Source organism: Dermacentor albipictus, unplaced genomic scaffold (assembly GCF_038994185.2).
Source record: "Dermacentor albipictus isolate Rhodes 1998 colony unplaced genomic scaffold, USDA_Dalb.pri_finalv2 scaffold_17, whole genome shotgun sequence".
Lineage (NCBI taxonomy): Eukaryota > Metazoa > Arthropoda > Arachnida > Ixodida > Ixodidae > Dermacentor > Dermacentor albipictus.
In genome coordinates, this window is record NW_027225571.1 from 2,838,883 (window position 1) to 2,852,097 (window position 13,215).

A 13,215-nucleotide genomic window follows, 5' to 3' on the forward strand; every position below is an offset into this window, starting at 1 on the left:
GGTGAAACGACAGCGTGGCGATGGGGGCATGACGACAATAGTATAACGATATGGCATGACGAGAGTTGGTTGTCGAAGTTGCGAGGATGACAACGGAACGACCGTGACGGCATCCCGACGACAGTAGTGCAACGAATGCATGACGACGACTGTATGACGGCGATACAGCGGCGAGAATGGCATAATGACAACGGGATGACGACGAATGTAATATGACAATGGCGTGATGACGACTGTATGACGAAATCTCTATGATAACGATGTCGCGACGACGATGGCATGACAAGAGTCGGATGACAAAGCTTGAGTAACAATCATGCCACGGGCACGAAGGCCTGACGATGAGGGTGTGTTCAGATAAGGACAGACTGGGGTGTCCTGACTATGTTTAGTTTTCAGCAAAATGTTTATATGAGGTGGGAAAATGTATCTAGAAAGGAATCAACCTACGTTTCGCGAAACTAATTAGCCCGGATATTTTGAAACAATTTCAGTAAAGATGGAAAAGAGCGTTTTAATGACTTTGAGATTTTACAAATTCGAAGGTCCATCACTCTATATTTAACGCAACTTACCTCGTTCGAATTTTTTCGGTAATTCTACGCAGCTATAGTACTGTTGCCCCACGGCAAGCTAAATTTATGTCGCCCACAGGATATATGTTTTTGAAAAATTGCGGAACGTTGTTTTTTGAGCAATGGTCTCTGACGGCCCCTGAAATCAGGTGTCCTCTTGGGCCATTACAGCTTAGGTGAAGCTAAAAAATATTTCTGAGAAATCTTTAAAATGTTTCCCGCAAACTAAAGAAACAAACATGCAACTAAATGACGTATTGACTTCGTTATAAATTCCCAAAGATACCAAAGTTGGCAAAATACCAAAAATTTAAATATTTTAGAGACGTTTTAACAAATATAGTCATCAGCCATATTTATGAAAATTTGATAGAGTACCCACCCAGGACTGGTAAATCTATTACTGCAAAAACATGTACGATTAGTATGTTCGAAGTGAGAAAATTTAGCACATTTAATTACCTATGTATGGTCCTCCCAAGGATGCGTCTCATTCTAATAATAAAATAAAATGCACACTTAAATTGAATCCTGAAAGCATTATTTTATTTCTAGTAAAGAAGAGTGACCCAAATTGTGTCTTTGTTGCCTCTTTTTAGCCACGAAATGCCTTGAGCTTGAGTTTTCACAGTACCTGCATCCGTATTTCTACTACGGTACGTTGATGTAGTAAGCACGCGAGAGCGCGTACAGCAAGTTTTTTTAAGACTAGCCGCGGGACCCTATTTCTGGCATTGATTTCAAAAACATGTGCTATCTGAAATTCGCCCCCTGTACTTGAACGATGCACCAGCCCAGTGGGAAAGCGCGATGACGCCCCTGCAGTGGCTGAGCCAGCTAGGCATGTTTAGATGAAGACAGTCGCAAGACGGGTCCCAAATATTTTTCATTTCCACTTAAATTTTTATGTTCTTGCGATACAACAGGCGCTTATGTGACATGGCGCTGAGGAAGATGAAGACGGGCATCTGGGATTGGTACGAGGTGGTTACCATCTTCGTCTCTCACCCTCTGCCCTTGTAAATACATCGTAGTTAGTCCTTTTGTTTGTGTCTCCACGCACATAACATTGTAGTCGAGGTGTGCGGAGCTCCGCAGCGGTCGCTACATCGAGCTCGCTACCATGCCTGCCGGAGATGAGACCCCATCAGCGTCGGCTACGACTCGTCAGACTGCTCTTTCCCACCACTTCAGACGCTTTCCCACACTCGCTACCCTGGTCTGTTTTCGGGCTTGCACGGCACTGACGTCGAAAAGTGGATCAACCTTTATGAACGCGTCAGCACTATGATTAGGTGGGATCTAGCGATCATACTCGCTAACGTCGTTTTTTACTTGAGCCGTACCCCACACGTGTGGTACCGAACCCTCGATGCCGAATGAACAAGCTTGGAGATATTTGAATGAAAACTTCGTGAACTGTTCGGCGACCCCTCCGGGCGTACGGCCGCAGCAAAAAACGCGCTTGCGACGCATGCTCACAGCCACACAGAGCACCACGCCTTAGATATACAACACGCCTTGGCTCTTTGCCGCAAAGCTGGCGTCAAGATGCCTGAAACGGGCGAAGTGGCCAACATATTAAAGTATATCGCAGACGACAACTTCAACTTGCTGGTTTTCGGCAATATATTTCTAATTTTTACGCCATCATCAAGAAATGTCGCCGCTTCGAACAAGCTAAGAGCCGGCGTATCACGCCTCACATCGTGCGCCTGCCAAATACCGCCGCGACGTCGACATGTGAAGACCATCCTCGCCAACCACTCCCATGTGACAACGTAACTCGCGTCGTTTGCCGCGAGATCGAGGCCGCCTATTCGCCATCCTCCTCCGCGACGTCCACCGATCCATTACCAGCCACGACTGATATGATCCACAGGCCGTTGTCCGACAAGAATTTGAAGACATGGGTCTCAACTCCGTGTGCTCGTCGACCCACGTAGCTAGCGTGCAGCACTTCACTTACGGCCCTCCTCTTCCCACATCTTAATTATGAGCGCTGTCTTCTGACAATGAATTAGAAAGCTCCTTACTCCTGCAACCACACGCGTCGTCCACGTTGCGGATGGCGGTACTGTTCCAGTCGTCGGTATGTGTACAGCCCGCGTAAGGATCGCCGGTCGCCACACTGCTGTCCTTTTATGCGAAGCATATTAACGTAGGTTTCGGGCCTTCGCGCGAGGCCCGGCGGTGGCCACCATTGACCCTGAAGTGGGGTCACGTGACATGACGTCACGTGATGACGTCACACAGGCTGCAGATGGGGCCTCATATCGCGCCGTCAGTCGCCTCCCGGCGGTGGCCACCATTGACCTTCAAGTGACCTTCAAGTAGGTCACGTGACATGACGTCACGTGATGACGTCACACCGGCTGCAGATGGGGCCTCATATCGCGCCGTCGGTCCCCTCCCGGCGGTGGCCACCATTGACCCTGAAGTGAGATCACATGATGTGACGTCACGTGATGACGTCACACCGGCTGCAGATGGGGCCTCATATCGCGCCGTCGGACGTCGCCCGGCGGAGGCCTCCACGCTTCGGTTCGCGCCGTCGCGCGCGACGCGGCGGCGGCGCCACCATCGCTGCATCACGTGATATGTGACGTCACGCCAGGGATGAAGCGGCGCGCGCCCGCCGTCGCGTCAGTCTCTGTGCCCGCAACCGCGCCAGCGTCTTTGCGCCGGGCGTGTATGCGGTCAAGATGCCTCCAAACGCTAAGGATACGCTAAGGTTAAGCCCAGTGGATGCGAAGCATCCACTGGGCTTAACCTTGATAAGCCTCCAATTTTTTACCGTGATTGCCCATTGTCCACACGATTTCATTCTCGGCCTCGATTTTCCCTCAGCGCATCCAGCTCTAATTGACTGCTCCTCCAACATCCTTCGCCTCGAACTGTCTATTCTTTCGGATATTTGCGATACAACCCCCAGCTGATTAAGCCCAACCAGCTTCATTCGACTGCCACCCAAATCATTATCATATATGGAGCTGTCGTCTTCCCCGCCCCTTCCTGATGGAGAGTAACTCATCACTCCGCTGCCCGCCATTCCCCCGCAGTATAATGTCACCGCACCCCGCACAGTTCTGACTATCACGGCCAACCGGACTTACATTCCTGTCGTGAACATCGGTCGAACGAAGTAAATTGTGCCTCAAGGACTTTGGCTCACCCAACGGCTTTCTCGCCCGACTCTTTGTCTAAGCCTATCAGGTCTCCAAAGTCTGCCTCTTGTGTTGGTCCCAAGATTCATAAAATGATTGCGACGGACATTTTCCCTGCACAAGCAAAAGGCCTCTACCGTGTTCTGTCTACCTACAGGGATGGTTTCGACTTTGACAATCGCCGCTTAGCTCAGACGATTGCTGTCAAGCATCGTATGAATACTGGCGATGCTGCTCTTATTCACCGTGGACCATATCGAGTACTTCTATCAGAACACCAGGTAATTTAAACTGAGGTTAACAAGACATTCAATAAGAACATCATCTAGCCTTCTTCGAGTCCGTGCGCGCAACCGGCGGTGTTGGTTAAGAAGAAGGACGGGACATGGCGCTTCTGCCTTGATTACCGTAAAATGCTACCATCTTTCAAAAGTAGCGAAAGGTTTTAAATAGCCACCGCGCCCTGCGATAGGCCAGTTGACGACACGTGACCTTTTCGCATTTGCGCCCCGCCCAAAGGGTCCAGCAGTGGTCGCTGCGCTGGCGGAATGTATGTATATCCGTGCTTAAGAGCGTGCAGTTGGATGATTTTCGAAAGCAGAAATTACTTCACCCGCCTCTGTTGCATTGTGGTTGTAAACTAAAAGTGCCTACCTGATGCTTGAGCGGACGCAGGAATTATGTGTTTGAATGCAGCGTTTCCAGTTTGACATGCTATATACGCCGGGCTGCTGTGCCTTCGGTTGCCACAACCGCGCGGAGGACGGAAAAACATTCTTTGCCATTCCTCGCGGTGACAGCAATACCAGCAGAAGGAAGGTATGGCTGCACAGAATCGGGCGCAAAGATTATATGCCCAGTGAAAACACCCGGCTATGCGAAGTAAGCGATATTGTAATGTTTATGAAATGTTAACACTGTCATAGGTCTAACTTCAAGCAGCATCTCGCTTGGCCGGCGTGTTTTTGTTAGTGCATATGTTGATGTATGAGCATTATTTCGGCAACGCTACTATTGTTTCGGCATTATTTATACTGTAGGCTTGTACCAGTGGCGTAGCCAGAAATTTCGTTCGGGGGGGGGGGTTCACATTGCAGCTCGGCCCCCTCCTTAAGGGGAAGCTTTAGCTCGGGTGCTCCTATCTGAATACATGCAGAAGGAGAATTCGTTTTTCTCAGCAACCACTGCACCAAATTTGACGAAGTTTGGGGCATTTAAAAAAAAACAAATTCTAGTGACTGCTTGTTTTGAATTTTTCATTTAGGCTGTCAATTTATTGGCAAAAATTGGCAAAAATTGCCAATTTTCAGTTGACAACACTATCAAGTTTAATATTCTGTAACTCAACAATGAAAAATGATATCACAATTCTGTGAATTGCCTCTAATAGTAGATTTACAGCGGAAGAAATTAATATGTTACGTATGAATCTCAAAAAATTTATTAATATATAAATGCGGTTTTTGCAAAACCCTTGCACACAATGTAACCAATTCACGTAAGATACAAATTGACACACCAAATTTGTTCGCTTTGACTGTTATAGTAGATAGCATTTACAGAACCGCAATATGTGTTCTTGATGCAGAGCTATTAGTTTGTAAACGTCGTGATTCCATTATTTCCGAACTTTCAAATTTTCTAGATATTTTAAACAAAATTTAGGCTCTAAATCTAATTTCCGCTTTCAAGAGACACTACAATTCAACTTTCTCTTCCAAATGCAACAAATATTATTGAAAGCGATCCAGAGGTTATCTCAGAAAGCCCTTTCTGCGTTTAACATGTATTTGAATAGGCCGCGTCATAGTTGGGCCCGAGCTAAAGCTTCCTCTTAACCCTTAAAAGCCCATAGTGCTTCTACTATGAAAAAATTGGTTCAACGTTTCAGAAACAATCTTTATTAGTCTCTCAAGCCATCTTCAAGCAAAAGAACGCATCAGCTTGTATGCGGTGGGATACACAGCTATGGGAATATTCTTCCCTGTGGGCTATGAGGGCTGTCCTACTTATGGTGAAACTTCATGAAGCAGGGAACAACGCAGTGGTGAACCTTGCACGTTGAACAGATGATCTTTGACCTTTTGTCGTTCTTGGCAGTGGAGCAATACCTGCAGCGCTTGTACGATGTTGCCCCTTCTGGGAAGTGGGGTGTGGCTGCAAAGCGAGTTTCATCTGGCACGCCAAGATTTTTTTCAGGCTTTTTGATGGAAGGTCGTCGTGGCGCAAGGGCAGCTGATCTTTTCCTGCTTGTGTAGCCGTTGACAAGCTGCCTTGACAGCCTTATTAGGAAGTGTACGTGGTCATCGCAACCAACATTTGACAGACGGTACAGCACATAGCTGTTTACAAGAGCGCAGTCAAGAATGAAATAAAAGAGACGCATCCACCACTTTCGAGACTTTCTGCTGAGCGTGTAGTACTCCCTCAGCTGGTCAACGCGGTCTACTCCACGCATGTATTTCGTGTACTCGACTATAGCAAGAGGACACTGCAGGGGCCGTATTCTGTAGCGGTTCCTTTGGGAACCGGTTCCTTTCGGCTGTTGCCATTGGTCGGCGCTTCGATGTCGTCATCCCTGGTGGGCGGGACGACAAATTTTGATGACGTCACACAGGTTGCCAATCTTCTGGAAAGGAACCGGTTCCCTGCTAGGAGCGGAACCGCGGAGAAGTGGTTCGTTTGAGAGTCGCGCGCGGAGGCGAGCATGATGTCGAGGGTTGCTAGGGCAACCGCGGCTGCCGGCTAATCTCGCGCCAGCTGACGAGCCGGCACCTAGACGAGACGAGACAGAGACGGCAATGGCGGCTCCCTTGGTTGTGCTGCTGGCGAGTGCCGAAAGACAACGACGCGACGAGAGGCAACGACGCGACGCGTTCGGCATGGCCGAAGAAGAGTTTCGAAGGCATTTTAGTCTCTCCAAAGACATAGTGCGACGTCTTTGCGATGAGCTGGAAGGACATCTCGGACCTCAAAGATTGCGTGGTGTCGACACTACGATGAAAGTGCTGTGCGCGCTGCGGTTTTTTGCCACCGGGAGCTTTCAACAGTGCGTCGGGAATGAAGAAGCGATTGCACTGTCGTAGCCTTCGGTCAGCCGGATCATTACAGCTGTCGCCAAGGCCATTACGGTTGCGGGCAAGGAAAAAGGATGGGTTAGATTCCCATCCACGGCGCAACAGAAAGCCGCCGTCAAGGAAGGCTTTCTTAGCCGTGGAAAAATTCCAGGAGTTCTAGGATGTGTGGACGGGAGTCTGATAGCCATCGTTCGCCCTAAGAAGCTCGGCCCCGGCGAAACGGAATCGTACTGGAGCCGTAAAGGGTATTACACCCTCAACTGCATGGTCGTGAGTATTGTTCATTGACAAATATTTTCGATATGTGTTTGCGCGAGTGCACGTTGTAAAAAACTTCGTTTCGTTATTTTTCATCAATTGCCGGCAATACTTGCGTTCCTATTAGAGAAAGTAGCGTTTGTGTTGTATGTGTAATGACGACTTTGATCTTTGCATAGAACACGGCCGCACTTTTTCAGTGCTCTCCAATCACAGTTGAATAGCCTTTTCGATGCTACAATGTAAACACATTACGCGCGACTTAAACCGGAATAGACGCCGTAGCAGTGAAGGGAGTCTTCGTCTGCGAGCGATCCTAACAGAAGACGAGCCCTTGTGATTCTTATTCGACGTAAAACTAAAGCATTGTGGCCAACAGACTGTAAACGCGAAAAGGAGCATCCCATCAATGAAAATGGTGTGAGGGAGAATGAGAATGTGTGGACACCCATTTGCTCTAGCTGTCAATACGGCACATGCTGTTTCCGCGTTCTTTCGCTTGTAATAGGCACTTTGTCTAAAAAAAAAAAAAAAAAACATAGGTTCACTCTTTAGCAGAATCTTATACAATATGGACGGAAGAAACCAAAAGAATTATTTTGCGCATTGTGTTGTTACCGCACGCCATACATGAGCATGCCAACATTGCATTTGTAGGTTAAGATGACACTGTTATCATGCTGATCATTAGTTCAACTGCCTAGTGCGTATATTGATATCTCCTTTTCTGTAATTGTGTTCACTGACTGAACAGTAACTGTTTGGCAAGTAGTGTTGTAAGCAAAAGGTTGTGCCACATATTTGTTGCAGTGGCACTGACACCTTCTCTTTGCTTTCCCTTATGAGGTGTGCGACGCGAAGCTGAATATCCTGGAAATTGACCCACGGTTTCCGGGATCGTGCCACGATTCATTCGTCTGGAGGCATTCTACATTTCGCCGCCGCCTCACTCGTGGCCTGTTACTTCATGGAGAAGTCTTGCTTGGTAAGTGCACCTGAAGTAGCAGTGCTTCTTCCACATGTAAAACATACACAGTCAAATAGTTTTGCATCCTAGCAAACTTTAAGAAAGCGTGATTTGCTAGAAATGTGTTGTGAATGCAGCGGTACCTAATGAACCTGCAGCGACTATCGAGAGAAACAAGTCTCTCTTAAAAGGCAGATATTTGTACCAGCATGTATACAACAGCTGACATGTTATGCTGTTTATTTATTAATTTCAATACACTGAATGCCAAGTGGAGCGCTACAGGCAGGGGTGGAATTCTACAGAACACGTCGAAATGGCAGTTTACAAGTATGGTGGAAAAGGGTTGGTGACAATGGACTCGGGGACCTGGTCCCTGTCCTTGGAACAAAGGAATAAGCGTGCGTGAAACTTTCGGCATCGACGTTAGTGATCGGTGTAGTATATATTGTAGAATGGTGCAAGTTGCGCTATTTTGCTTTGTGTCGCAATGTGTGTGATTTTTTTAGTTGCAGCGACATGTGGTGCTGGAGTGATTAGAAAGGATCAAACGGGTAGCTCGATTTTGGGTACCTTCATGAGAAGAGGTACGAAAGGTAGAGCAAGGATCCCAGATACTGGCAGCATATTCGAGAGTAGACCTTAGAAGTGTTTCATAAAATAAGACTTCTGAAGAGAGAAGAGCTAATAAGTTTTAGTGGAAGATGTACATTTAGAGAGGGGCAAATGGGATGAACGGAGCAGAAAACCACGAGTATGAAATAAATATTACATGTCCAACTTAACCTGAGATAGAGATTTGCAGCCAAGACAACAGGTGAAATAGGGCTTTTCTTTAAAATGAGTTGAACTTTCTTTACAACTTTCCGGGAAGGTCAATGTTTGATAGATATTGCAACAATAAATCCAAGACCCGCTCCTGTTGTAAAAGGGCCCTGGCGTAGACTGTGTTCTTGCATTGCGCCTTAATGTATCCATTTCGTTCACTAACATGCAACACTTTACAGGGGACTCTGGGTACCGGCTAGCGCCATGGATCATGACTCCTGTGCCTGGTCACCCAAATCGCCTCACGGCAGAGGGGCGCTATAATGAGGCACACGCATCAATGCGAAATGCCGTTGAGCGGTACATAGGAGTCGTCAAGAGCCGCTTCCGATGCCTGCAGATGTATCGGGTGCTCCACTACTCGCCTCAGAAAGCAGCCACTATTGTTGCAGCTTGTGCAGCGCTGCATAACCTCTGCCTTGCAGCAGGCGTGCCTCTGCCAGACGACCCAGATGATGACGGTGCACATGACGACAGCGCACAGCGGCCAGCCCAGGCACAAGTGCCGCTTCAAGTACAGGTGCCACCGCAGGCGCACCCTGTACAGCCTTCTCGAGCTTTGTTTCAATGAGGCCGTGCGGTGCGCGAATCCATAGTTGGTGTGTTTCGGCTGCCCAGAAATTTGCGCATTGCCTACCTGCAAAGTGTGCGCCGGCGCATTCGCTGGCAAATGAGGCGGAGACATGTGCTGGTGGAACATGTTTTATTTTTCTTTTCGTGAAGTAAATAGGCCGTGCACTTCAACATAACACATTGCGTGTGCTCACATGTGGCTAATCGTAGTATGCTGCATACTGCGGTAGTGAAAAGCACATGATTTGTCTATGTTGAGCATGACAGATACACATGCAGTGACAAATAGCCATGTGCCATTATGTTACTCCTTTGCTTTGTTCACTGTGCTTTTGAATATTGTCTTGCCAGGGAATTTTCTTTAAATAAAGGTTATTTCCAAGGTGAATGGCAACCAATCTTGCATAGTTGAATATTGCTTTGCGATGCCTATTTTACTGTGCAGTATGCATTGTTCCAAAGCTGAAGGTGTCTGTTCATGTGTGACACACAAGCACAGCACAAGTTGCACAGCAACTGAAATGTCGTTCAAAGCAATCTGTATAGCACATATTGAAACGTATAGCAACAAACGAGACATGCCAAGCACTTTTTGGAGCAGGATTTCTTTACATAGCAGACACTCATGCTTACTACTGCTTTGTTTAAACTCAAGAGTTGCTTCAACATTGCATTTCTTGCACGCATGATTTCACATAATGCTCGTAATTGCTGCTTAACAAGGTGCAACTACGCTATAACACAATATAAACAAAATCATGACAATGAAGCATTTCTTTATTTTATTCACTGGGTACCTGCTTCGCCATTCAGGCATTACAGCAGGGAGGGTACAACTCATATAAATGAACACTCAAAATTACATTCATAAAGCATGGAAGAAATCATCATTTGAACAAATACAGACAGTGTCAGGTGGTAGAGTATTTCAATCTCTTATAGTACGAACATAGAAAGAGTAGCGGAAAGCGTCGCTTTTAACCTTCTATTGCATGGCGTCCCATATTTGGCACATACCAGTTACCATTCTTTTTCGCTTGTGTGAGATTCCCAGTTGAGAATGTGATACCATCAGAGTAAATCTCATAGTTATGCGCACTTATTATGAGCAAGTGCTGCCATCTCTTGAGCAATACGCAAAGCAGAGGTGAAGTAGATTTTGGGATGCAACGTGAAACTTGGAGGGGGCAAACACGAGCAATTGTTTTTTTTTTCTCTGAAAATTTCGACCGCAGAAGCATAGAAAAATTATTTTGGCATATTTTTTGGTCTCGTCAATTCAAGGCAGTTACTAGTTTTCTCAATTTTGCCTGCAACTACAGCAGAGAAACCGAAATCGGTGTGTGCCATATTGGCACAGTATGAACTTGAAATACAAAATATGGTAACGTGCTGCCATCTGTTCAATAGCCCGAAGTTGCAGGTCACTCTATCACAAGATGGAATTTTGACGATCGGTACGGTAAGGGCGAATTGTCTACCAAACAGCCGCCTGAAAAGCGAAAAGGAACTGAAATGTAAAGGACGTGGTGCTTCAGAGGCACTCACAAACGCGATACATGACGTGGAGTTATCGTGTGTGCGTTGATACGATAACCGCGCAGTGACATTTCTGCCGAGCTTTGTTGGGAGAGATCCAGTCCAAAAGACTAAGCGCTGGTTTACCTCCGCCAAGGTGTTTCGCGAAATTGATTGCCCCAGCGTAGTAAAGGTCCATAACAGGCACATGGGTGGTGTTGACCTGCTGCACTCACTGTTTGGACTTTACTGCATACATATCAGAGGTCGAAGAAATGGCACTTTCGAATTTTTACGCCTATGCTAGACTTATCGGTAGTAACAGCATGGGTCTTGTACAGGAGGGTGCAGGAGCAGCTTAGGAGGAGACAAGTACTACCGCTGGCTCATTTAAAAGCAGAAATTGCAGAATGCCTTACCTCGCATAACAAGTGCCTACCCAACTAGCGACCAGGAAGGACTTCTAGTCAGGACATCGAATTCCAGGTTCAAGTCAAAAAAGCACAGGGACCAGCGGCCGCAATGCCACCCAAAGACGACCGATCTGACCAAGTCGGCCAATGGCCAGAATTTGACGAGAAGAAACAAAGATGTAAGCGGCCACCTTGCACAAACAAGTCGTTGGTAAGATAGAGGAAGTGCAACATTCATCTGTGCCTGAACGCAGCAAACAACTGTTTCATTTCATTCCCCACATCGCACTAAAAAGACCACCGTCCGTGAAGGTTTGTTTTCCGCCCATGGCTGCAAGAGCGCTCAGCCATCTTCATGGTGTGCCATATTTGGCACAAAGCTTTATCTTTATTATTACAGTCGTGTTTGCTCATTCAATCAATAATGAAAGCTGAAAAAATGACTTTTCATAATTCATGCAATAGAGCGTCAAAAGGAATCTCACATATTTTTAATTTGTGATCTCGCCTTTGAGAAACATGTGGGCGGCTGAAAATACAATTACCTGGCTATCCCCGCATTAGAGTGGTATATGTTATGAAGAAATTTTAATCTGAGGTTTCGGCGACGGTGTTCGAGAAGATGCCAATTTAATGTCTTTTTGCTTTCTGTCATGCTAAGCATCCTGTCATAATTGCCAAGGACAAACCGAACTGCCCTGTTCTGCACTTTTTCTCGTTTATCTACAAGTTCTGTAGTATATGGATCCCAGCAAACACACGCATACTCTAGTGTACTGCGCACATGTGTGAAATACAGTTGCTCCCTAAGTTTCTGTGGCAAGCTACTAAAGATACGTTTCAAGAAACCTAATGCTCCGACAGCCTTGTTCCTAACATGAGTAACGTGTCTGTTCCACCATAGATCAGCAGAAAAAAATACACCTAAGTATTTATATTCTGACACCTGTTCAAGAGTAGCATTATTTATAGTGTTACGATTGCTGTCATATGAGCGCTTCCCGGTAAAGGTGACGTGGACACTCCTTTGCTCATTCAGTGACATTTTCCATTTTTCACACCATGTGGCAATCAAATCCAAATCATATTGTAGTGCTTGTTGGTCAGATTCGCTGTTGATGACCTTATATACAGTCATCTGCAAACATTCTAAATATTGATTTATTTATTTACGTGTACCTTACAGGCCTTCGAGAAGGCATAGTGTAAGGGGGAAATACGGTAACATATTAGTATTGAATCGGGAAAGAAATAAACATCAGCATAATGAAAGGAGTGCACACAGAACATGGAAAATTAATACATTAGCAAATACAATATGTAGAGCAATAACAATAAATGGTAAACAACAACATAATAGCATAATAACATTGTAAACGTTTTTACATGTTATACAGTAGTAAGTATTGTAAAAAAATTGGGAGCGCTGAAATTCTTTAACTTGTAGAAAAAAATGCAAGTAAATTACAAAAGACATGACGTGTTTAGACGATTGAAACGGCATATTGATTGCTTAGCAGATTGCGAAATGCAGTGTGTTTAGATTGGCATGCAATGGTATCTGGTAGTGCGTTCCATAAACGGACCGCACGGGGCAAAGTTGAAAAATTAAAAGCGTTGTGTGTTGCCATAAATTCGGGTGTAGCTGAACTGATTGTTCAGTCGTTGTGACGTCGAGGATGCTTCTTTCAGGTTTGATAAGGTTAGGCCAACTGTGTGAACAAATCTGTGAAATAATAATCGTACAGAAGATGATATATTGTTCGGCAAGTCGTTAATGTAAATTAAAAAGAGAAGAGGCCCAAGTAAACTGCCTTGAGGTACACCAGAGGTGACGTC

At 46.0% G+C, this 13,215-nt stretch overlaps 1 long non-coding RNA gene across 1 annotated transcript; it reads left to right on the forward strand.

Annotated features, from left to right (window-relative positions):
* Positions 1-6,299: 6,299 nt before the first annotated feature.
* On the forward strand, positions 6,300-10,984 carry LOC139052071 (uncharacterized). The gene is made up of 3 exons (XR_011509677.1): positions 6,300-7,089; positions 7,924-8,062; positions 9,052-10,984. It is a non-coding gene; the product is annotated as an uncharacterized lncRNA (long non-coding RNA).
* Positions 10,985-13,215: the final 2,231 nt, after the last annotated feature.